The sequence below is a fragment of the Pelodiscus sinensis genome, chromosome 13, assembly GCF_052426305.1.
Source record: "Pelodiscus sinensis isolate ZL-2025 chromosome 13, ASM5242630v1, whole genome shotgun sequence".
NCBI classification, from domain to species: Eukaryota; Metazoa; Chordata; order Testudines; family Trionychidae; genus Pelodiscus; species Pelodiscus sinensis.
This window is the reverse complement of record NC_143064.1, coordinates 29,505,434-29,531,731: the sequence shown is the minus strand read 5'-3', so window position 1 is coordinate 29,531,731 and position 26,298 is coordinate 29,505,434. Positions and strand designations below refer to the sequence as shown.

The window sequence follows — 26,298 nt, the reverse complement described above, 5'->3', positions numbered from 1 at the left end:
TCCTTCTAAATGGTGAGTTTGGACCAAAAGCCGTTTAATCATGTTTGGTTCCCAGAGGTCATTTGGTATTCATGCTAGGGTCAGATTTCTTATTTCTTCCTAGGACTTTCACCCAGGCTACATCTAGACTGCAGGCTTCTTTTGGAAGAAGCTTTTCCGGAAGAGATCTTCCAAAAAAGCTTCTTCCGAAAGAGAGCGTTCACACTGCCAAAGGGCATCAAAAAAGTGATCTACTTTTTCGAAAGATAGCGACCATTCAGTGTGGATGTTATCTCACATTTAAGCTGTGATTACTATGGACGGAGTGGCCACCAGTACACCTTTGCTTTTTCCTCTCCTTTCAACAGAACCCCCGTCCACACATGCCTTTTTCTGAAAGAGCTCTTTCGTAAAAAGGCTTCTTCCTCGTAGAAAGAGATTTACCGCTGTTGGAAACACCCCTCTGTTCTTTCAATTTTTTTTAAAGAAAGTGATTGCAGTGTGGACATAAGTGAAGTTTTTTTTCAGAAAAACAGCCCTTTTCCGGAAAAACTCTGTAATGCACATGTGAAAGTAGAAAGAATTATACTGTAAGAAAAAGATGAATTGTGCTGTAATAATGGAATAAGTTGAAGGAATTCTGTTTGTCTTTTTAAGAGGAAGAAGAAAAGTATGTTAATGTTGATTGTAGGTATGCAGATCAAGGTGCTAGCCAATTTGGGCCTGAGTTTAACAGGAAAAGAAACATTAAGTGTTAGGAAACAATTCCAGATAATCAGGGAGATATAGCCAGGAGATTGCTGTGTGCTTAATATTGAAATGAAGAGTACTTGAGTAGCCTCACACTAATTATGTGAAGTTTTGCCCCCCTTTTAATCCTGTTAATTTTGGCTTCCTTTTGACTGTATAAAATCAAGGGGTTTGAACCTTGTAGGGTACTCACATTTTCTCCATGCATTCTAGCAAAGCTTTGCAGAATAAACAGAGCAGTCTGCCAAATCTGTGAGTCCTGTCTGACTTTGACAATTTGGAGGTCCCACTGAGATGGCAACCGTCTTCGCTGAAGCTGTGTGATCCCTGACTGTCTTGCAGGACTACCGTGGCAGCCGGCACCTGGGCATTTAGCCCGAGCGGTCCTCCGCCAGAACGGAAAGGTGCACAGCCACAGCGAAGTCTACGCCATCGAACCTGTTGGTTCCTGCTCTGTTCTGGTAGGGATCCCGGGATCTAACATCAGGACTCTGGTCAGGTAATTATTTTGTCCGGACTGAGGACTGTCTTGTCTCTGTGTCTATCCGTCTTCCCTGTGGTGTGAGTGAGTCTGGGAGCCATCCCTGTCCAGGGACTGGCCGACCAAGGGGCTCCTGTCCCCACGGTCTGTGTGACTGGAATCTGCACAATCGCAGCCGCACCACGCCTTGGATGAAATCCTTGGAGTGAACGCAAGGGCGATTGAGGCAGTAGCCTGTGGGTTTCTTTTGTGTGTTGCACCGGGCACCGCTCTGACGAACCCGAATTTCCTCCTGGTGTGATTGGTGTGTGAAGTCCTCCTGTATGGGTAACCAGACGTCTAAGCAAGGGCAGTTCCCTAAAGGGACCCTGGCTCAGTTTATATATTTTAGAAAGGGTCCGGACTCCTGTAAATTTCTGGAAAAATGATCTAGATTGACTCTGGGGGGATCCCAAAACTCAGTGGCCACTGTTAGGATCTTGGAACAAAGACCAAGTGGACGTCTTAAAAGACAAACTTGGCCTTCCCAAAAACTAAATTGGCTAGAGGAGAGGTAGATTGCTTCATGCAGTGGTGGGATGAGGCACATCTTAAATGAACTGAATCGAAGCTCGCCTCCCTTAAAAATTCTAATTATAAAAAAAAAAAAAAAAGCTTTATTGGAAACCTCCTCTCCCACCACCAGACCAAGCGCTTCCCTTTACCCCGTCCTCCAAGAAGACTCAGACCGGTCCCACTTGAAGCTATAAACCCTGGACCCACACGGAGCTCCACTCGATTTTAAAAGGTTTTCCAAAGCCCCAGGAAAACCCTACCAAATTTGCAGAGGAATTTTGCTAGTGTGCAATGCCTATGAACCCTCTGAAGCAGACCTCCTGCAACTGTGTAAGCTACTTATAACCCCGTAAACAGCAACAAAGAAAAAAAAACCCGGGCAACTATCACACAGACTGACTGATGTTTTTTTTTTTTCTTGCAACATTCTGGTATACAGCAACCAGGTGAAAATGGACAGGGCGCCCTGGCGCATGCGTTTGTTAATAGCCTCTTATCTGCTATTAGCAGTATGTTAAAGCAAATAAGTGTTGGATGGGAGGCCAAGACCATGGACAAATTGCAAGCAGTGGCAGAGCATTGCCACTGCACTCTAAAAGGAAAGAGAAGCAGTCCTCACAAAGGTTGATAGCTCTGCAAATACAGCATTATTCAGGGCAGGGCAGACAGTACTGGGAATGGGGAGGGTACCAAGAATGGGGATAAGGTCAGAGAAGGGGTCGTGGCACCGGGTTTTTGGGATTTAGAGGTTTCAGCTCCGGTCATATCCACCCTGTGGGAACAAGGCATTATTGTCCCCTGTTCCAGCCCCTGTAACACCCCTATCCTCCCAGTTCGAAAAGCTGATAGTAAATCATGGCGGTTTGTTCAGGATCTTCAAGCTATTAACTGCATTGTTGTACCCACCTTTCCTGTAATCCCTAACCCAGCAACCAATCTGGCTTCTATCCTGCCAGATGCAACTCATTTTACTGTTGTTGATCTGTGTTCTGCTTTCTTTTCTGTCCCGGTTCACCCTAAGTCCCAGTATCTTTTTACCTTTTCTTACAAGGAGCAGCAGTATGCTTCCCAAGGGGTACACAGAAAGCCCGTCTTACTTTTCCCAAGCATTAGCCAAAGACCTTGTTGACCTGGTCTTCCCCTCTGGGTCCACATTGGTCCAATGTGTAAATGATCTACTCCTCTGTTCCCCTTCATTATCTGCCTCAGAAACTGACTCTTTAGTGCTTCTCACTGCCCCCCCCCCCACCTTAGGGTTACCTAACTGCTGTAAGCCTTTTACCCTTTTCTGCCACGAGCAATCTGGTTGTGCACTTGGGGTTTTTACTCAGGAGCATGGTGGCAAAGAAAATCGTCCAGTAGCTTATTTCTTTGCCACCTTGGATCCTGTTGCCCAAGGTCTACCCCCGTCTGCGGGCTGTGGCTGCCGCGGCACGCCTAATTGAAATGTCTGAGTCCCTTGTCTTCCGCTCTCCTGTTTCTCTCATGGTCCCTCACTCTATAGAAACTCTCCTGCTACAAGGTAATACAGCTCACCTTTCCTCCGCCCGCCTCACTTTTACTGCTTTCGGCTTCGCATATCACCATAAAGCGCTGTTCTCAACTGAACCCTGCCACTCTCCTTCCTCTGTCTAATGACAGTGAACCCCACGACTGCCTTGCAACTGTCTCTGCTGTCACCGTCCTTTCTGATGTCCCTGTCTCTAACTCCGACCTTGTGTTATTCACTGACGGTTCCTGCTTTAGAGATAGCCAAGGTTGTCTCCTTGCAGGATACACTGTGGTATCACTCTCTGAAACCCTAGAAGCTGCGCCTTTACCTTCTGTGACTTCAGCACAAGTTGCTGAACTAGTTGCCCTAACCCGCGCTTGCTTTCTGGCTGAGGGACGCTCCACCACCATTTATACTGATTCTCGATATGCTTTTGGGGTTGTACATGACTTTGGCACCCTCTGGCAAGCTCGGGGTTTCCTTACCTCTGCTGGTACCCCTATCAAGAATGGCCCCTACATTGCTGCTCTCCTGTATGCACTCCGATCTGCATTAGCTATTGTTAAGTGCCCTGGTCATTCCACAGCAGATACTGATGTTGCTAAGGGTAATGCTGCCATAGAACCTTCCCCAGGTGCGTTTCTCGGTTCCCTTTCTGTTTCTGTACCACCACCGCAGTCCCTTTCTAAAGTCACCCTGCTCTAAGACTCTGCCTCAGAAACAGAAAAAGACTCCTGGGTCGCCCAGGGTTGCTCTCTACACCCTGATTCCCTTTGACGCTCGCCTAGTGGTGCCTTTGTGGCCCCCTTTTCGCTCTACCCAGCTCTGGCCGCCCTGCTACACGGCGTTTCGCATGTCGGAAAGGAGGGTATGATCTCTGCTGTAACTAAGGCAGGATGGTGGGCCCCCCATTTCAGCTCTTTTGCAGCTCGCCACTGTGCCACCTGTACCACTTGCCAAAGCTACAATGTTGGCAAACCTGTAAAGGTAGCTCAGGGTTCCGAGGCCTGCCCCAAGCACCGTTCTTGCATTGGCAGCTTGATTTTGTACAAATGCCTAAGTGTCAACGCTATGAATTCATTCTGGTTATGGTATGCTTATTTTCGGGCTGGATTGAAGCCTTTCCTTGTCGCAAAGCTGATTCACTGTCTGTTGCCAAATGTTTGTTAAATCATATTATGCCTGCCAAAGGAATTCCTGCCACTTTGTCCAGTGACCGGGGTACACATTTTACTGGACAACTTGTTCAGCACCTGGATCGTGTATTACATGTCACGCACTTGCTGCACTGTCCCTACCACCCACAGAGCGCAGGTGCAGTTGAAAGACGAAATGGCATGCTAAAAAATAAGCTTGCAAAAATTTGTGACTCTACAGGGTTAAGCTGGCCAGCGGCCTTACCATTGGCCCTTATGGAAATTCGATCCACCCCATCCCAAAGACATAAATTAAGTCCTTTTGAAATTGTTATGGGGCGCCCTATGCGAACAATGACTACCATTACTCCAGTCTCAGACTTGAACTTGACTCACAGTATACTCCTTCAGTACTGCAAGGGACTAATGCAAGCTGTAAGTCACTTCCATTCACAGGTTTGAGCCGCCTGGCCAACCGAACCCACCTCTGACGCCTGCCACACCCTCGAGACAGGTGATTGGGTCTACATACGACACCACCAACGAAAACACGCCTTGGAACCCCGGTGGAAGGGCCCACATCAGGTGCTGCTCACTACCCAGACGGCTGTTAAGCTATCCGGCATAGCAGCATGGATACATGCTTCTCAGTGTAAGAAGGCACCACCCCCAGCAGACCAGTCATCGCCTCAGGACCACGCAGAGTCAATTTTGACTCCAGAAGAAGACGTAGAGGAACAGCCTGCAATACCTTACAACCTACGTTCACGTAAGGGTTGCCTGAAGCAGACGACAACCAAAAGCAAGGCCCAAGAAGAAGCAGCAGTGAGCCTAGCGCCTGCTGCCTGGTGGACATAAAACCGTGACTACGGTTCCCTCAGCTGAGGTTGTCAGAACCAAAAAGGGTCTTGCCTCCAGCATGTGCCTCTGGTGGGGCCTGTTCCTCGGCTACTGGTGTCTTAAGGTCTGGGGAATCCACCATGACAATGACAATTCTTTTATCCACCAGCAAGTATGGATCGCTCAGACCCTTAATATCTCTAATTGCTGGGTCTGCAGCCACATCCCAGCCCACTCACAAGCTGGTGTTCCTGTCTTGGCAATCCCACTTAATTCCCCAGGCCCCACCGGAGGACCTCATCCATTTAACAAGACATGGAACAGTAATGACACTTGGGAAGCAGTAGGAATAAATGTATCTAAATGGATAAGCGTGGTGGAGGGAAAAGGTCACTGGTGTTGGGTGTGTAATGGGACGGGGCTGAATCTGGGGAGGAGCAGTTGTCTTCAGCATATTGTAACCAATGGTGTATGGGATTATTCAAACAAGATTGAAAAATGGAGGACCGGGTATGGGGATATGAATTTTTTCTCAACCTGGGATCAAACAGGGAAATCACTCTCCTGCTCCCGCTACAGCCACCCTAGTGAGAACAGTACAATCTTTCAATGCCATGCAAATAACACCACTCCCCGTAAGGAGAATCACCTTGTGCCCTTCGGGGGATATTACTCCTCCTTTATAGACATCTATATGGCAAAGGGGTGCAACTGACCCTTCCCGGCTTTGATAGGGCATCATTGGGTCTGTGGGACAAAGGCCTATACCACATTACCAGTTAACTGGTCAGGTATCTGTTATCCCGCCCAACTCTTCCCACAATTCCAAGTGTTAGAGTCCTTCCCACGAGAACGCCTCCGTAATTTTAGGCGAAAAAGAAGGGACTTGTCGGATGCCCAATGGTATGTGAATCACATAAGCTCTTTAACTTGGGAAGAGGCTATTGGTGGTTCCTTTATCCCACTTGGGGGAGTAATACATCATGCAAAAAGGCTTCTGAGGTTACAAGCAGTAGTTGAAATCATGGCAAATGAAACTGGAGAAAGTTTAAGGGCCCTGGCCAAAGAAACGGGAGCGATCAGACAAGTGGTCCTCCAAAACCGTCAGGCATTGGATATAGTGCTGGCAGCAAAAGGAGGCACCTGTGCTCTCATTGGCAAAGAATGTTGTGTATATATACCAGACAACACCAATGATGTAATAGATCGCGCTAACTACTTAGAGAAGATTGCATATCTTCCTCACGAAGAGCCAAGTTCCCTGTGGAAATGGCTGAGTAACTTGTTCAATTTCTCTGGCATAGGAAACTGGTTGTTTCAGGGAGCCCTGACTATCCTATTTGGGATCTTAATGATTTTTGTATGTTTTCAGTTAATCTCCTGTTGTATCCAAAACTGTGCAAAACATATCACACAGCTAGCTACCCCTCACCAGAGTGCTAATCTGATGATTTTAAATATCACTGATGAACAGAGAGACAAAGAACGGTTAATGCAAGGAACCCAGTAATTGTTGGTCATAGGCGAAGCTTGACCAAAAGGAGGGATTGTGAAAGTAGAAAGAATTATACTGTAAGAAAAAGATGAATTGTGCTGTAATAATGGAATAAGTTGAAGGAATTCTGTTTGTCTTTTTAAGAGGAAGAAGAAAAGTATGTTAATGTTGATTGTAGGTATGCAGATCAAGGTGCTAGCCAATTTGGGCCTGAGTTTAACAGGAAAAGAAACATTAAGTGTTAGGAAACAATTCCAGATAATCAGGGAGATATAGCCAGGAGATTGCTGTGTGCTTAATATTGAAATGAAGAGTACTTGAGTAGCCTCACACTAATTATGTGAAGTTTTGCCCCCCTTTTAATCCTGTTAATTTTGGCTTCCTTTTGACTGTATAAAATCAAGGGGTTTGAACCTTGTAGGGTACTCACATTTTCTCCATGCATTCTAGCAAAGCTTTGCAGAATAAACAGAGCAGTCTGCCAAATCTGTGAGTCCTGTCTGACTTTGACACACACATAGCCCCAGACTCCAAGGGACACAGAGACACATTCTAGCCTCTTGCAAGTCTTTTTCACACCTCTACTCGTTCCACACTAGAATCACATTTCTCCTTCTTTCCAGTGTGCCTATTCTTGGGGGTTATATGGAAAGCATTCTGCCAGCACAACAAGCATGGTTATGAAGTGCTGCAGCCTCATTTATTTCCTGTTTGGAAGCTGGCACTCAGTGAATTGGAGGGAGTTCCAGTGACATGATGATTGCACAGAGTAGTGGCACGTTCTACCATGGCCCACCTCAGACAGATGGGAATTAAAATGGTTGTCATGCACTTTGTGTTCATGCGAACGTTGCTAGAATTTGTCCTAACCCACCGACCTGCAGTATTTCCCCTCTGGGCTTTAATTCCTGGCTGTACAGTGTTACATTTCAAATGTACATTCTGGCTTTTTTTTCGCCTACTAAATTTAAAACAAAAAATAAAGCCCAGCTATAGCCTGTTCCTGTCAGCAAATCATCCAGGTGCCACAACTCTTCTTATAGTGCTTCGACCTTTGAAGAAATTCAGATGAACCAAAAAACAGGTGAGAGTAGAAACCAGTTCTCATGAGGTGCTTCTCATATATTTCAGGTGGGCATCTTGGTCTCTGGAAGGCTAATTCCAACCCAGCAATTTGTTTGTTGCCAGCTGCAGTTTGAGGTTCAGTGCCAGACACCTGCAGTTTACTGCTGCTGTCATGTCTCTGTCAGAGAGGCTGTTTTTGGGAATGGTGCAGTGAGGCCTATAGGCTGATGGGTGGCTTTTTTACTCAACTTTATTTGCTAGGAGCAAGGGCTTTCTCCTGCCCTTTTGCAAAGTGGGTTCACAAAATGCAGGATGATGACAAGCAATGCCTGGGCTAACAGAAATGCTGCTGTTAAAGCGAATCTTCAAACAAACAAAAAAACAAAAAGCAAAACATTGTGCAGGAACAAAGAAGCCAACCACTGAAACAGTACAACGTGAATATTAAACACTGGCTCTGAAATCCCCTTTTGTGTAGCTTGTTCCACTTATTTGCTCATAAAACGAGCCACAAAGAGCAACTGTTTGGTCATGTAAAATCCTGCACTGATGGCCAAAGTCCAAGTCAGAGTTGCCCCCAAGCAGCCATGCCCCAGATGCCTTGACTTCCTGGGGAAGCTTTTCCATCTTAGTGATAGAAATGTAGCCGTGTTAGTCTAGGGTCCCAGGCCAGACACACCCCGTTAGTTTTGGCTGAGTTCTCTGTCTCTCTACCTTGTGCTGGGTGGACACAGAGAGAGGGGGAATTGAGCCAGATTCTAGTACCAGGTAATGGGCAGGGATTAGGTGACTTCCTTTTCAATTTAGTGGTGTAGCAGGCAGGGAGCCTGCTCGAGGGGTCTGCGGGGCTGCTGGCCAGAAACCGATTAGGGTAAGCATCTCCTGGTCAGAATCTGCACCTGGCGCCCCACCTCCCTGACCTAGATTACAACCCAAACCTTCTGCGCCCCTGCCCCGGTCACAACTTCCTCCCAAACCCTGCACCCCCTCCTCCAGGTCATAATGCACTCCTGCAGCCCAACCACCTCCCAGACCCCACACATCCTCCTGCAGTGCACCCCAATCCCCTACCAAGAGCTCCTTTCTGCATGCAACCTCCGTCCCAGATCTCGCACCCCCTCCATTACTATAATAGAAAAGTGCAACCCTTGAGCATTACCATATTCTTGGAGAGGTCCCCTATCAAAAATTATTGCTCACCCCTGAGATAAACAGATGGGGGCTCCCCTCTAGAATGGTGCCTAATGGAATGGGGGCTGGGAGGACAGTCAGCTCATGGTGAGATGGAACAAAGCCTCGATCTGCTGATCGAGGCTGCTTCGGAGGCCAGCTCCTTGTCCCTACAACTTTTAGGGGAATGTGTCTCAATTGGTGCTATAGGCCCCGTCTCCCACAGATTGACTCTGGCACTATGTCACTTGAGAAACTATCCCTGCTAAGAGAAATCCCAGGTAGCAAGTTAAGATGGCTTTATGCCCCCTTTGTGTAAAAGGAGTTGCCCAAGAGGCCCCAGTGGGGCACAAAGCCAGATCCCTTGTAACTAGCATGCCCAACCACAGAGCAAGAGACTGAATAGACATGATGAACACAGCTACCAACTTGAAACAGTTTCTGAGCAATTGCGAAAAGTGAACAAATAAATGAAGGAATCAAAGTCTGTGAATGACTCACAGGCAGGAAAGAAAAGGGCAAAATGCCTTGAATAAACTGTTTGCTAAAAATAGTTTGCCCAGTTCTAATAACAAGCAACAAACACAGTCAAGAGAAAACAAGGATAATGCATCACAAGATGTACTTTGTTCATTTATTTGACAAGTGTGGCTAAGTTTTAATTATTTATGATTATACTTTGTAATGTGCTAGCACATGTACTGAAGAATATTTTAGTCTTAGTAATCTGAGACCTCGCTCACAGCACTGTCCCAGCTATTACCTCTTTGCGGCACAGCAGGGAGAGATGGAGGTTTTGTCCATGCGAATCTCAGAGTGTGGGAATTAGTGGAGTCCGAATGAGGTCCCACTGTGTGGGCAACCTAGGTAAGGAAACGTGGCATTCGAAAATATGGGATCGTGAACTTGACAATATGCCTTTAATCTTTGTCACTTCACTTTCCAAATCCCAGAGGTGCTGAATTATTAAGTCTAAAGTTCCAAAATAAACTCATGCTCAGAGGATTATTTCCATATCATTTGAAATTTCCTGCTCTAATAATTCCTGCGCTGTCTGTGTGTCTCTTGCCCTAACCGTATTTTGAAATGCCGAGGCCAGCTGTAGGGTTGAGTAGATCCCCCACCCCGTATGGGCTCACCTCCCTTCTTCTTCCCATCTTCATCCCTCAAACTGATGACTTCTTAATTATTGTGCAGGATAATTAGCCTGTGGAACGAGACAGAGTCTCCTCCAAACTCATTTCACACGGGAGGGATTGGACTGATTTCCTAAGGGTCTCATCTGCCAAACTTAATTCCAAATAATTTAACAGAAAAAGTTCTTTAATGTTTCAAACAGGTAAATGCAATAAAATCAAGAATAGCCAAGGGCACTTTAGAAATACCACTAAAGAATGGAGGCTGAGCTCAGCAATGTGCATGCCACACACGTACGCGCTGGATGGAGGCCGCCGGCAGCTCACCCTGCTAAGGGGTTAACTCTGGTAGATTATACTAATGGCAGATAAGCTCTTGCCAGGCACATTTCAGGGAAATTTAGCAAACATCACACCTTGCTCCTCACCCATTGGTCACACTGAAACCGTCTGCCCACCTCTGGCCTTTGCAAAGCCCTGGAGAATGACCTCCTCTGAGTGCCTCCAGAACAGAAACCATGCAGGTGAGGCAGCAGCCAGGCAGGGTTCCTACATGCCATTCTGCCAAGGAGAAGTCAGTGCCTGGCGTCTCTGCTTGAGACTGCCAGTGTTGGCAAACTAAGGTGCACACAACACACATGAGGAGATGGGGACACTTGTCTACTAAGTACTGGACTCAGACTCATCATCTCTTCCCACACAGGCCAGTTGTCAGATGAGAATGGCTTTCAGTCACAACTTGAACCAGTAGGGTACACGGGGAGCACTGTGAGGGATCCAGACAGGGGCACAGACAGGGATCCAGGCATGTGAAGGGCTGGCACAGAGAGAAACTGGAATGGGCCCAAGGCTGGATGCAGTGAAGTTGCAGGGATGGGCATGGGTAGGGATCCTGAGGGCACAGGGGTTAGCACAGTGAGGGTGCGGGGGTCAGCCCAGGAAGGGAGGCTGGGGTAAGGCACAGTGGTAGGCACAAGGATAGGCATGGCAAGGGATCAGAGGGAGGTGGGGGAGATCTGAAACATTCAGGGATATTTCTTACCAGGAAAAGGGAAAAAAATGCGTTTGCTGCCTAGATTTTCATTCCCCCCCCCCCCCCTTGCAGTAATTGGAGGACAGAAATAAAATACCAAATTATTAACTCTAATTACACCCAGAATTACTTCAATAACAGCATAATTTCACAGATGACTGCTGAGAAGACAATACACAGGGATAAAAGAAGGCAGGGAATCTGCTTCCACCACAGGAATGTTTGCAATTTATTATTTTCGCATTAGCCCTTCTTTTTCAGTTTCCCTATATTTTCCTTAGGGGCGATTGAATTTCAAACAGCATAGAGCAACACCCCAACGTACGGTTGTTTCTCTGGAATTTCCCCAATCTCCTTGTGGCTTTAAAATTGAACTGGAAAACTCATGAGAATGAGTCCAAAGAAACGAGTCTCCTTGGTACTGCTGTTTGTAGCTCTGGAAGTACAGGGACCTGGTGGAGGCAGATGGCATTAACGCAGAATTTTTGGTAGCATCCAAAGGACTGCTGTCAGAGGAGCTGAAATATTTGCTGCAGTGTTCTACATGTTCAAAATGTCAGCTTAGATGTATTTTGTTGCTAATTCAAAATTGAACTCATTCAAAATTGGTCCCATTTTGGCAAACTTCATTTTAAAATTAGATCAAAGTTCTTTTTTTTTTTTCCACTACAGGCACCGGTAATTTGTATTGATACCCTACTTTTCCACAGATGAGTTTCCACAGTTTTGGCAATATTTTGCAAAAATTGCAAAAAGTTGGACATGCAACAGAAGGAGAAATTAAGTGGCAGAAAATGTCAGAATTTTTGTCCATAGTTTCACATGACCCCAGTTCTGGAGAATGATTTTGGTTTATGCTTGGACAGAGAGTTAAATCAGTTTATTTTATTATTTGCAGTCTTGTTTACTTATCCAATCTTTACTGGCTTTGTCCATGCCATGCCATCATATGGCTTTTTCTTTTATGCTGAAGAGGAAAATGCCACAACCCCTTGGTGGGGCTCTACCAGAAAAGACATTTTTAGGTACTGCAGAATTTTTGGAAGCTGCCAATATCCTCCCCCACTGGAATTGGCATTATAGGTCTTGATCTTCCCTTATGCCACAGACAATATCATTAATGCCTCCTATTGCCAGTAGTGTGGCTGAGCAAAGATTTCTCTTATGGTACCATCTGAAGCCAGAGATTTCCAGCCCTGGACTGGAACATGAACTTGTCTCTTTCCATCAATCGAGTTCAATGCTGGGTTGCACCATCTTGACTTCAGTGGCAGATTCTGGACACTATAATGGAAATAATCTTACTTCTGCCTAACACCCCCTCTCAATAACATCCCCTCACAATTAATTACACCAGGGAGAGGATAGCCCAGCTTGAGCTGTGCTCCCTAATCAGTGGCTCTGTATCTGAGCCATAGCCGCAAGGCTCTGAGGTTGCATCCTGCAACTGTTCGGAAGCACTAAATCCAGGGGGGTGGGCAGGGATGAAAAATGCACTTTACGCTGGAATGCGACCAGCCTGGGTAACTCAAACCAGAAGGCACAGGAGGAAGCCAGTGGCAAGTGCACAGCTGGCAAGCGGCTTGTGGTGCTGGCATGTCCACAGAGCTGACCTGCCAAAAGTCTCTTAGTGCTGCAAACAAGAAACCACCCCCACGTGCTGACTTGGAGCGCAGCATTTTTCTTTCATTTCTGCCCTGTGCCTTTGGGCCGTGGGCCTGAGAGCCTGAGCTGCATCTGTGGAAAGAGCAGTTTTAGCTTGGGTCTGAATGGGGGCAGGAGGTGACCAGCACAGTGGTGTGAGGTTACAGCAGCAGAGTGTGTCCGAGCTATGATACGTATGGAGAAATAGGCAAGGTCAGGGCACATGAGCTGGAGGGGCGTGATCAGCACTGGGATCAGGAGATGAGTGCTGGGCAGGCAAAGCCACAGAAGTGGGCAGCACAGGGTGATTAATTACCCAATAGTAGCTCTTCAGTTCATGGGGAGCCTGGTGTTGCCCTCTGAAAGCTCCTGTCAGTGGGACAAGTCATGTGCAGCCCCTTCCCTCTGGCAGTTTGGGCCTGTGCTAGTAAGTAGAGATGGGTGCCATCTGAAAGTGGGCATGAGCCACTGAGAGACAAATCCAGGATAGGTAAAGGCATCCGATTACATGCAGGATTTGTGGCCATGCTCCTGCAGTAGCCCCTTGTCCTCACCTCCCAGCAGCCCTAAGTGAACCACATGCAGGGAGAGGCACTCCCTGTCCTCAGCCTCAATTCAGGACTCCAGTTCGCAGCAGGAGGGCTAGTGTACACAGCACACTCACCCCACGGAAGTCAGCTGGGCTCCCTGCAACAAGCTACCTTTGTTTCAGTTGTAAATGTCTTTAGGAGTGGGACCAGGCCCTGAATAGGGGCCCGCCTCCCAGCTTCAGCCGCACTTCTCTTACTCCTTTGTTTCTTCCATGAAGGAAGCTTTGTCGGCCTTCTCTGTGTTTCCAAAGGGATTTAGTCTCTTTGCTCCTGGCATGTTTGAGTAGCGTGGTAAGGTGTTAGTGCTCTGGCAAATGTGGGGATGGGAGCATGAGAGCTATGAGATGCACAAGGGAAGACAGACAATGTGCAAACTTCCTTAGCTGTCCCCCTGTCAATGTGCTTCACTCCTGAGCCTCAGCACTCACTGCAACTCCAGTCCTGGCTGCCCTGCACAGTGAGTTAAGGATGCTCCCACCCTTTATATTAACCCTGGTTGCAATAAGTAAAGGCCCTACAGCCTACACTTCTGCACATATGCTACAGTTGCCATTCTGTGGATCACTGTGGCCAACAAGTACCCGAGTAGCATATAACCCGCTTTTCCCAGGGAACCGAAGCTTCATCTAGGTCCTAGAGTCCAGGATCAATAATTCCTGCATCTGACTCTGGAAATGGGGGAGGAACATCTGCAGAGTCCTGGCAGGGGTGCTTGCTACTGCTGGATTCAGAAAATGTTGCACTTGGATTTTTACATTATTTTTTAAAAAACTGTTATTTTGTCCTCATCTTGTTGGTAGCTCTTCTTGCTCCTGAAGTCAGCGATGGATTCAAGAACTATTTTGCACAAAGGGTAAAACTATTTTCCTCCACTTACAATAGCAATTCCATTCTCTCCCCACTTCTCTGTCCCTTTCAGCGCTTTATTTTGACAAGTTGAGTTATGTGTCTCTCTCTTGCCAGACTCTCAACAGTTATTCCCATTGGCTGCAGTGACTCCTCCTCCTGAGGGTGGAGTCTCCGCCCTTGCTACTGCCTTGGCCAATCACCCTCCCATAAATCACAGCAGCTGTTTCTGCTTTTAAGAACAAAGGGAAATTTCATAGAACATTTCCCCTCCCCCCATCTTTTGTCTTTCCCTCCACATTAGGAACAAAGTGCTGATTACATGAGAATACAGCAACATAGTTAGGGCTTGGAAAAACCATCTGGCCCATGATGGGGCCCAGGAAACACATATCAGCCTAGATATTTCCATTTTCACACCCCCCCCCCTCAGATCTCATTTAAGGACAAACCTTCAGATTCCTCCTCTCAAATAATGTCTCCAGCTCCCCCTTACATTGATTTACAGTACACTACTGCTGCCATTGCTGCTTCATTCCACAGTCCAACCTAGTCCCTGCCTTAGCTACAATCCAGCGTTTCTTCCTTTTTTGCTAAATTATGATTTAAAAAGAGAAACAGCACTCTGTTGCCAACACTTATATGTCTCTAGGAGTTGTCCGTGTGTGTGTGTGTGTGTGTTGATTTACTTGATCATTTTTTTACTATTTGAAAATAATTTCGCCTGCTATTGCATTAACTGTCTCACTATTTTAGCAATGCTGCTAATTTTTCTCGCCTCAGTTTTTCAGTCTGGTTTTAAGAAACGTGCCAGCAGGTAGCATTTGTGATCTGAACAAGCAGTAAAGATAAACTTTTTCATGCCATTAAGCAGGAACCACTGAATCCAGGAGCACCTGCTCTTGTGGGAGTGGGACTGTCCCCTAGCCAGTAGTGAGCCTTGTCTGCACTGGATGTATTTCCTGCAGCTCTCAGGTTTTCAGCTACCATGATCGCTAAACGTGGCACTCCCCGAGTTACAAACATTCAAATTATGAACTGCCGCACATACAAACAGGAGCTTACCTGCAGTCTCTTAGGGGGGCAGGCAAGAGGTACAGGTGGTGGCAAGCAGCGCAAGGGCTGGCAGGAGGACTCCAGAGGAATAGGGGGCAGTTGTGCAGCCAGCAGCTGGAGAGAAGTGGCACTTTAAAGGGGAAACCACTGCTTCTGTCCAGCCACCGGTTGCACGGCCACCCCCCCCCCCCTACTCCTCACATCGCACTTGCAACACTCACCGCTTCCTGGTGAGCAGGGGCTGGGTGCAGCTCAGGTGTGGGGAGTGGCTGCAGGAGCTGGCACGGATCCTGCAGGGGGAGGGGTGGCTGCCGGGGGGATGCCCAGAAGTCCCCTTCAGAAACTCCTTCTACCTTCTCATCCTCCTCTAATTAACCCGCCTTTCTTCAAGCACCAGCATTCCATGTTAAATAAAAAGCTACTATTTTTCATTGCAAATATATAGTATTTCAGGTGCATTATCAGCTACATAGATTTTGTGGGCTAGCCAGGGAACCTAACTACCATGTATAACATTGTTTCGATGGGAAAATGCATTCTGAGTTCCAAACAACTGACTTACAAACCAACATTTGGAACACGATCTGTTTGTAAGTTGGGGCCTTCCTATAAAGGTAGCCATCTACAGCAGGGAGCCCTTTGCTGTTACCAGGGGTAGAACTGCCCCACTGGGAAAGATTAGATTTAATTCAGACAGGGCCATCGTGTCATTCAGCTCTTCAGCCACTCCAGAGGGAGTGAGCCGCCCATTACAACATGGGATAAACGTGACAAAGAACACACAAATAAAAGGGCAGCTTAATTCAACTGTAGTTTCCTCAATGCTGTGGATTGTCCTAGAGACTGAAATATGAATAGGCGCTGCTCAGACTTTCGGTTTAGTTTCCCTTTCTGCTATGCCCTGCAGCAAGGTCAGATTCCTTTCTTTGTTCATTTTTATTTTCCTTAAAAAACATTTTTCGGGTGAATTTTGTGCTGCTGGAAAGTGCCATTTGGCCAACACTAGAGAGTAAAGTCCCCTGTTACCCACAGGCGAGAGAGCACAAAGAACAGCAGTGCATGTTTCCCCTACACACTGCCTCTCCAAAGTGCCAACCTTTCTCCCTGGAGGAACCTCTCAAGCAACTGAGCGGGGCGTTGCTTCCCCAAGGCCCCGTAAATTGCTGTTCAGCTGTCAGACACAGCTACACAAAGGCCAACTGGTGCCAAGTGGGCTGGTGGTTTCTGTGATGTGGACATATGACCACTAGGAACTGGACTGAAACTGCCAACTCATTTTGCACAGGCCACCACATAGCCATCAGAACAAGGGTGGGCAATACTTTTTGATGGGGGCAGGAGCACTCCAAGAATTTGGTAAACGGTCAAAGGCTGCACTCTTCCATGATACAAATGGAGGAGGTGGGGGTCTGGGATGGAGACTGGGTGCAGAAGGGAACTTGGGGTAAGATATCGGGATGCAAGAAGGTGTGTGGGATCTGAAATGCAGTTTGAGTGAAGGAAAGGGTTGTGACCGGAGGCAAGGGATTAAGGTGGAGGAGGGGGTGCAAGACTGGGAGGGGGGTTGTGACTTGGGGCAGGAAGGGATGCCAGGATTTGGTTGTGACCGGGGGTAGGGTATTGGGGTGCCAGGTCTGGGCATGGGTTGTGGCCCGGAGAAGGGGTATAGAGAAGTTGCAGGACCTGGGAGGGAGCATGGGTGCAGGTGCAAAGTGCAGAGGGTTTGGTTACATGGGATAGGGGTGGCAGAGGGTTGGGGGGAGGGGAGGGCCAGCATGCCAGAGGCAGGCTCTGGCTGGAAGACACTTATTTGGGCTGACTCTGAACACTGCGAGCCCAGAGCAGGGAGGGGTACTTTGTGCACTGCCTGTCCTGGAAACAGGCAGCTCCCATTAGCAAGAAACCAGCCAGGGGGAGCAGTGAGATTTTGCTGGGGCAGGAGCAATGTGCAAAGACTCACCCCCTCCTTCAGGCTCGCAGCATCCAGAGAGCCTGGCAGGGGTGGGGCAGGCAGGGAGGGAGCCTGGCAGACGTTCCTGTGGGCTGGGGCTGGCCCACCAGCCATATTTTGCCTGCCCCTGGGCTTACCTACAGCTCCCAACCAGCAGCACTCTCAAACAGGCTTCCCTGCCTACCAGGCTGGCTGTTCCATGTGGCAATGTGTGCTGCAGAAGTGGGGAGGGGGTGGCTTTGTGTGCTACCCCCACCCCCCAGCAAAATCTCTCAGCTCCTATTGGCCAGAAACCAGCCAATGAGGACTGAGAAATTCTGCTGTCCCGCCCCTGCCCCTAGCAAAATTTCTCAGCTCCCACTGGCCAATAGGAGCTGAGAGATTTTGCTGCGGATGGGGGCAGTGTGGAAAGTCTCCCTCCTTCCCTCCACAGCACAGAGAGTCACAGTGACAGGGTAGCTACTTTGAGCAGTGCTGCTCCGTGCTGAAGGGCTAGAGGGGGTAGGCTGGATGCAGCTCGCGGGGCATATCTGCCCCTGCATCAGATAAGCCCTGGTTGACATTGTTCCTATGTCCTTGTAACCGATTGGGATACTGCATTAAAATGACACAGAAGGATGGGAGAATGGCCCAAGAGGGACTTCTGCCCATTCCAGGAACACCAAGCTTTGATAATTAGCCAGGGCTGTAGAGGAAAATGATGAAAGGTAAAAAGGATTTGTTTAAACATGGCAAGCTTTACTGCTTCTCCTCATTGAAAGCTTCTCTTTAAAGTGGTTGGAAAATTTTCCTCCTGTTTCTCCCCCTCCCAGCTGTTTAACTTTAATTGCAGACAATCCATTGAAATCTGTAATAGGAATAAAGCAGTTAAAATATGTTGTTCAAGGATTCCCTCTTACCTTGTGTTGAATGCAATCCCCAGCCAAACTTAGGGGCTTTGGAAGGAACTAAAAGCTAAGGTAGCAGTTTCCAGGTCATGTCCCTGCCTTCTGCTCTCCTCGTCTGACACAGAATGTACTGACGGATCAATCAGTGCATGGAGCTGTGATTGATCTCTAGGAGGAAACATACTTTTCTGGGCTGGCCTCACTGCAGAATTGTGGACCTTCTCTTGGGGACTCCCTAACCTGCATGGCTGTATATCTGATCTAGTACCTGGTACAAGGTATCCATAAATCTCACACCTCCTATGTTACTCAGTCTTAACTGAAGGTTTGTGCCCAGGACTGAATATATATCATGCCATTCAGAAGCAGGGTCCCCCTTTCTTACCCCAGGATCTCCAGCTACTCCTTGGCTGCTCCAATGAACTCACAGGACAAACAGGTACTTTATTAGTGGCCTGGAGCTCGGCAGCTCTGGGAATGGTCCCAGCTCTGAAACACACGGCAGGGAGCTTTCACTAGCCTCCTCCATGCAATTCTGTATCTGTCTGTACTGTTATTTCTATTGCAAGACTTCTCCAGCCCCACTCAGCACTGAAGCCCTTTTCTTGGGGCACTGTACAGACACACATGAAGACAGTCTTGGTCCCAAGCATCTTGAAGGCAAACAGGATGAGTGGCAGAAGAAGAGGCTGCATTGTGCAGACAGAGTGGCCAGGGCAATGCTGGCACAGGGGGAGGAGTGTCACCGTGATGGTTTATTTGCATGGCCTTTCCTCAGTTGCAGCCCCTGCTCAGTAGTGATTAGCTGGCTGCCTCTAGAAGGCTTCCAGGGAGATGAATGTCTCAGGGAGAGGTTTGCAGAGCGAGAGCCCAGCGACTGGAGTACCAGCTTGGGAGCAGCGTTCCATAACTAGGAATTGGCATGGAAGAACTGAACAAGTAGAGTGACAGGCCTGGCAGAATGGAGGGGATGGGGAGCACTGCAAAAGCAGCACAGACAACTAGTTACTAAGTTGTGCTTGAACTGAATGTGGCGGAGAAGGGGAAGTCAGTGGAGGAATTGAAAGAAAGACACGATGCACTCCGATTTCCCCTCCGGGCAGACTGGATACGTGAGTAGCTGTTATTTACTGTGCATCTGGATGTATTATTCATATAATAATAATGAATTATACAAGGGAGCCAATATGGACCCACATCACATGGGTATCATAAGGGGTCTGAGTCAATGTACAAAGCATTAGATAACAGGGGCTTGGAACAAGAGGCCAATGAATGATTCTACCCAGAAAATGACTTTGTAAAATAGCACTTTCTTATCTTATTTAATAGATCCGCCCTGTGCAGGAATTCAGAGCCCAGTCTACTCAGGACATTTTATGGACAAATAAAATTAGCAGATCAGTCCCCAGAGGAGGTTTGCTCTGATAAACGAATCGGATGGCTCTAATTATTTTACCCATCTCCATTGCCACCTCGCATGCACAGCGGTGCCATCATGGGAAGTGGCTTTAAGCTCCCAACAGCTGATCTCTTTCCAGCAGCTGGGCTCATGTAGTGACACAGGCTGGCTTGTCCAGGGACAGGCTGGCCCATCCCACTCTGCTTTCACTTGCTCGCCCTGGGAAATAATCAGCTGCTCTTTCTAGCTGCCTGGCTCCGGGTAGCAGCATCTTTTTCACACGTGTCAAGGGCACAACGTGCTCCCTTCCCAACAATAGCCACACCTTGGTTGGCTAGGAAGATATGCCCAGAACCAACAGCACATGGCACAGGTATAGCAAACAGTAAGAGCAGGGCCTCTGGCCAGCACTGTAGGAGCTGCAGGCCACGCCCGTGAGCCTTTCCCCCATTTTCTGGTTTTCTCTGGGCTACTATTTTGTGTTTGCTTGTCGTCTTGGCTTTATCCCCTTCCCTTTCTTCTTTGCATCTCTGCTCTGGCTGTGAATCCATCCAGCTCCTCTTTCTCCAAGCTCCTTGTCACTTATTTCTTCTCTCCTTCCCCCTATTTCCTCTTTTCTCTGCTCCAGCCATTCTTCCTTCCCCTCTTTACAGTCCCTTTTCACTCCTTTTCCATTCTTCCTCTTCTCCTCAACCAACAGCACTCTACTTTCCCCTGGGCAGGCTGATAGTGCTGCCCCAGCAGCAGGCGGAGCTGGAAGCACCCACCTCGCTTCCCTGGCTACAGGGCACATGTAAACCCTAGACATCCCCTTGTTGCCTCCCTTCCTCTGCTCACTCGGGAACACTCCGACCTGAGTGGGGCAGGCCTCAGGTTTACACAGGCCAGTAGAGTCTCCCACAAGCAGACAGGCTGTTAACTTTCCTCCTCCACCAATGGCCAGTGAGGGGCTGGATGGGGGAAGCAAAATAAAAGTGAGGGTGGGTGAGCCCCACTCGTTGCTGCTATCTCCACTGCAGGCTCTTAGGTTTCAGTTTAGCTCAATTAGTTTTTAACCCTTTTTAAATAAACACAGTTCGTGCTGGGGCAGTGCCCAGCCTTCTGTTTGCAGCTGGAGCCAGTGGGGAGCGAGGGTGGGGGCAGCCCACGCGAAAGTAATTTAGGAGGGCGGGCGTGGCCTGGCCAATAAGCCACCCTGTCAAAAATGGAGACTTTACGGTGGGGAGAGAAAGGGCAAGGCTATAGGGCGAGAGTGGGGCAGGGAGGCGAGTGGGGACTGAGTGGCTGTGGGGGTGACCTGAATGGATATTCAGAATGCTATTACCTTTGTGCATCTTGGCCTAAGGTCCTGGGGAAGGGTGAGTGGAAAAGAGGCCTGTTAAAGTCACAGGGAACTGATAAATGATTAGTGGGTGGTTAGTTATCTCTGACTACCCCCCGGAGAGGGATTAAGACAAGGAGGCACCGTGGGGCTGTTTCCTCCTGGGGTCCTCCCGGGGTGTTGTTAAAGGGCTGTCTGTACCATACATACACCCCCAGCCCTGATACAATGTTTTCTCTGCTTTGTGCCACAGACAGCGTAATTCAGCTAGTACCTCTTGTTGCCCATTGGGGTTCTCTGTGTGGTCTGCAAGGCATTTGGTTTATTGTTGCCCACGTGCAGGGTTGCCAGATTCCACTGGTTAGTTTTTTTCCTACTGGTATTACTAAAGCAAGGGCACATGAAGTGAGGTGCATACTGATTGCGCACAGCATTGACTGAGAACTATGCGCTCCCTCTGCAGCCAATCAAAATGCTGCTATGGTTCGGTCAACACACCCTGAAGATTCTAGGTGCACAAGAGCAATTAGCAAAACTGCTCTGTCCCAGGAAACTGTCTTGGTTACGATGATCTTGCAGCCCACTACGATGAAGGATGGCCACTCATGCAGCCCAGTCACTAGCCTTGGGTGCCAATCACTCAACTAGGGGCTGTGTCTAGACTGGCAAGTTTTTCTGCAAAATCAACTGCTTTTGCGGAAAAACTTGCCAGCTGTCTACACTGGCCGCTTGAATTTCCGCAAAAGCACTGACGATCTCATGTAAGATTGTCAGTGCTTTTGCGGAAATACTATGCTGCTCCCGTTCGGGCAAAAGTCTTTTTCTGAAAAACTTTTGCGCAAAAGGACCAGTGTAGACAGCAGAGATTTGTTTTCCGCAAAAAAGCCCCGATCGCGAAAATGGCAATTGGGACTTTTTTGCGGAAAAGCGCGTCTAGATTGGCCAGGGACGCTTTTCTGCGAAAAGTGCTTTTGTGGAAAAGCGTCCTGCCAATCTAGATGCGCTTTTCCGAAAATGCTTTTAACGGAAAACTTTTCCGTTAAAAGCATTTCTGGAAAATCATGCCAGTGTAGACGTAGCCAGGGTGTTCGTGGAAATCTCCTTTTCTACAACATGAAAATACATAACCTACCATCCCCTCCTGCAAAGAGATATGGGGATACAACAAGTGGAAACCTCAACCTTAAAACTTAACATCTTGAGAAGGGGAGAAGCATGTGAATGAATGGGGCAGGAGGGTAGGCAGGATGGGCTATAAACACACTGGATACTTTTTATCTCTAGAGATCTGAGTTCAAAAGTCACTGTCAGTTCCATGGCTTCTCAGCCAGAAAGATAAAAATGGGCATGTCTATAGCACTCATGTTTAAACAACCCCGGGTGTCAAACCAACCAATCTACAGCACAAGTGAACATGAGTGACAGTCCCTGCCCAGGAGAGGCCCACAGCTGGAAAAGCAGGAGTGCAGAGCTCTTCAGGGATCCCTGCTGCTGGAGAACAGGATGGAAGTGTATTGACCCAGCTGTTGGAGTGAAAAAGCAGGGGTGCTTTGGATGAGAATCAGGTGCATTGACAGAGCTGTCAGGCAGAAGCTTGCACGGCAGAAGCTTGAATAGTTTTAGATTCCCCTCCCCACCTTGAGTTTCATTCTGCATTTTCCCTCGCTGCCTCTTAGTGGCCACTCACCCATTTTGCACGGGGATTTCTGAGATGTTCTACTTCTTCTTGCCCTAATTAACTTAATGTCAGGAGCAGAGAGACCCTGTGTCGGTGAAGTCCAGGATTTCTCCCTCTCCACAATCATTTCCACATCATTTGGAATTTCCTGCTCCACTAATTTTTGTGCTGCTCTTCCTGTTCCATTGTGCCACATAGCAAAGGGCACGGCAAGTGAGCGCTCCATTACGTCCTTCCTAGATGCAAGGAGGCCTGAATTATTGAAAAGTTTGCTTCTTCATTTAGATCTGGAGCAGTTGATCCTTAGCCTTTCTTCTTCTCTCCTTTCCCCTCTAAATAATGGGCTTGTCCCTAGTTCCTACTTATATTGGGGTATGTCTACACTACCCCGCTAGTTCGAACTAGCGGGGTAATGTATGCATACCGCACTTGCTAATGAAGCCCGGGATTTGAATTTCCCGGGCTTCATTAGCATAAAGCCGGCGCCGCCATTTTTAAAAGCCGGCTAGTGCGAACCCCGTGCCGCGCGGCTACACGCGGCATGGGCTAGATAGTTCGAACTACGTAGCCTACGTGGAACGAGGAGTACAGATAGTTCGGAATGGCTACGTAGTTCGAACTATCTAGCCCATGCCGCGTGTAGCCGCGCGGCACGGGGTTCGCACTAGCCGGCTTTTAAAAATGGCGGCGCCGGCTTTATGCTAATGAAGCCCGGGAAATTCAAATCCCGGGCTTCATTAGCAAGTTCGGTATGCATACATTACCCCGCTAGTTCGAACTAGCGGGGTAGTGTAGACATACCCTTGGAGATCTGTAAAGAAAGGATGAGGATAATACCATGTACGAAGTGCTGATGAGGCTGTGCACATGAAGAAGTGTGTGGAATAGATGCTGCTGGAACAGAGTCTCTTTCTTCATGCTGCTGGAATAGAGTTTCATTCCCCACTGCCTTGCATCTAGTCAATTGGTAGCATTTTACAGTTGTTGTGTACTTACTTTGAACAGATAAAAATTACGCAAAGGTACAAGGAAGTCTAGGAGTCAGCACCCTGGGGTGCTTCTTGCTTGGCTTGCTCCCTGTGTGGTTGTAGTCCTCAGCTGTCACCTGCACTCCCAGTAGACTCCCAGTAGATTTAAAACAAACAAAAGGAAGTATTTATTCACATAGCACACATTCAATCTGTGGAACTCCTTGCCAAAGGATGTTGTGAAGATCAGGACATAAACAGGGTTCAAAAAAGAACCAAATAAATTCATGGTGGATAGATCCATCAATACTCATTACAGAATGGGTATCAATGGTTTTCCAAGCCTCTGTCAGAGGCTGAAAATGGGTGACGGGGGAGGGATCACTTGATGATTACCTGTTCCATTAACTCCCCCTGGGGCATCTGGCATTGTCACTGTCAGAAGACAGGATACTGGGCAAGATGGACCTTTGGTCTGACCCAATATGGCCATTCTTATGTTCTTAGGGGGGAGGGAGAGCATGTCATCTGCAGGGCAGCATCGCAGTGTGATGACACTATGCTCCAAATGCTGTCATCCTATGTCCCAAGGTGATATGATGGGTCAACTGAATTAAAACCTACAGGCTACGTCTACATTGGCATGATTTTCCGAAAATGCTTTTAACAGAAAAGTTTTCTATTAAAAGCATTTTCGGAAAAGCACGTCTAGATTGACAGGATGCTTTTCCGCAAAAGCACTTTTTGTGGAAAAGCGTCTGTGGCCAATCTAGACGCAGTTTTCCGCAAAAAAAATCCCCAACGCCATTTTCGCGATCGGGGCTTTTTTGCGGAAAACACTACTGTGCTGTTTACACTGGCCCTTTTGCGCAAAAGTCTTTTGGAAAAAGACTTTTGCCGAAACGGGAGCAGCATAGTATTTCCGGAAAATCACTGATGATCTTACATGAGATCGTCAGTGCTTTTGCGGAAATTCAAGTGGCCAGTGTAGACAGCTGGCAAGTTTTTCCGCAGAATCATCTGATTTTTGCGGAAAAACTTGCCAGTCTAGACACAGCCACAATGTTTGAGGTTCATTTGGCTAAGCTATGATAACCCACCCAACCACTACTGCATCCCTCAAATTCTAATACTATTGCTTTTCTATGCAGTCCTCCTGGGAGATGCCTCAGAAACACCAGCGGAATCCCTTTTGGATGAGATGCAGCTGTGGCTTGGAACAGAGATACCATTCCCCCTAGTGCCCTGCTGTTTGTTTTAAACAAGAACATTTCGACACGGCCAGATCTCATGCGACAAGTCTCATTCTAACCTCTCCATCCTCCTCTTGGGGGGCAGGCTGAGAAGTCCCCATCCCTCCTATTCTCCTCTGAGCACTCTCACAGGAGACTTGACTTTGCTCTGATGTGGGCTGTGTTGTTTCCACACACATGAGCAATAAAAGGCATGGCTGAGCACATGCAGGGCTGGAAAGGTTAGTCAGGAATGAGAGCGAATCTGACTTCCCCACAAGGAGCTCTCTGGAGGGGATTTTCCTTAAAAAAAAAAAAAAAATAGCAGCAGTGCAGAAACCAGAAAGCCCTTCTTTTAGAAACAGGAATAAAGGGAGTTGAAAACACAGTGGAGACAGACACCATCATCTAGGGTTGTTCAGGGAACTGAAGAAGCTCTGAATTTTGGGGTCACACCCACATTCCCACCCCCAGTATAATGGGCATCTCCCCTCCAGTTTAATGGGAATCTGCTTTGTAAAATGATGGCATAATATGCCTCATGCAGGGATCACGTCACCTCCTACAGTGAAGCGCCTCCCTCGCCCTGATGAAACACAAGGCACAGCCACCAGCTGATAGGAAACTGAAAAGGAAAATGCCTGACTAAGGGGGCAACAGTGTAAATACTTGAGCTGGAATCTGGTCAGGAAATTGGGGCTAGCAGTGTCTTCTGTTGAGGACAAGCGATGGAAACTTTAAATAGGTCTTTCCCTAAACCCTCCCTGAAATGGGGATACTTCATCATGGGTCAGATATTCCCTCTGGCCATACTGCCCCTCAGATGCTGTGTTTAAGGCCACAGGAAATGTTCTGCTTTCAGCTCATCTGCATTTCAGCAAACATTGCACCATGTTCAGTTCAGGTGTTCCACTTCAGGGTTTGTTTGAAGCCCCATGGTCAAGGTGAAAGCAGTGAGCTTTGTGAAGCTCAGAGCATGGTGAAAGGTATACCAAAGGTGCTGGGAGCTTTGAAAGGGCTTTCTTGGGTTTTGTTAGAGAAAACCACCATGCCACACATTTCATCACAAAGCCCAAATGAAACCACAAAACCCAATCGAGAGAAATTGTCTGCTTCTCCTGAGACCACAAAAATGTTCTCATGTAAATTTGCTGGTTTTGCTTCTGTATTTGGAGTTGAAAGGAGTTTTATGTCCCCTGCTTTCAGGTTAACTGTACCACATTGGCGAAAGGCTTGTACACTTGTGATGTGAAACATTTCTCTTGTTGAAGGGCAGAGTGAAATTCACCATCGAGTAATAATTTGGGGGAAACAAAAGAGTTATCTGAAAAGACGAGGAGGCAGATTGCAATGCTGACATGCTTACAGAGCAACCCCTGTGAGTCAAAGGCCTCTACACATTTCCACAAATAAGGCACAAACACTTCCCACATCCGTAAGCTGAAATGACTTGTATGCTGGCAAGTTGGTTGTGCATTCCATATCCTTTCAGAACTGGTGCCCCAGTGTAGTGCTAGGACTGATGAGGAGAGAAAGGTGAATCTGGTTTGTACTTGTAACAGTATTATCCTATTTAGCCTTGTTCTCCCTT

At 47.7% G+C, this 26,298-nt stretch overlaps 1 pseudogene; it reads left to right on the top strand.

Moving 5' to 3' along the window:
* Positions 1-1,469: 1,469 nt before the first annotated feature.
* LOC149523651 (uncharacterized) lies at positions 1,470-7,165 on the top strand (annotated as a pseudogene).
* The last annotated feature ends 19,133 nt before the right edge of the window (positions 7,166-26,298 follow it).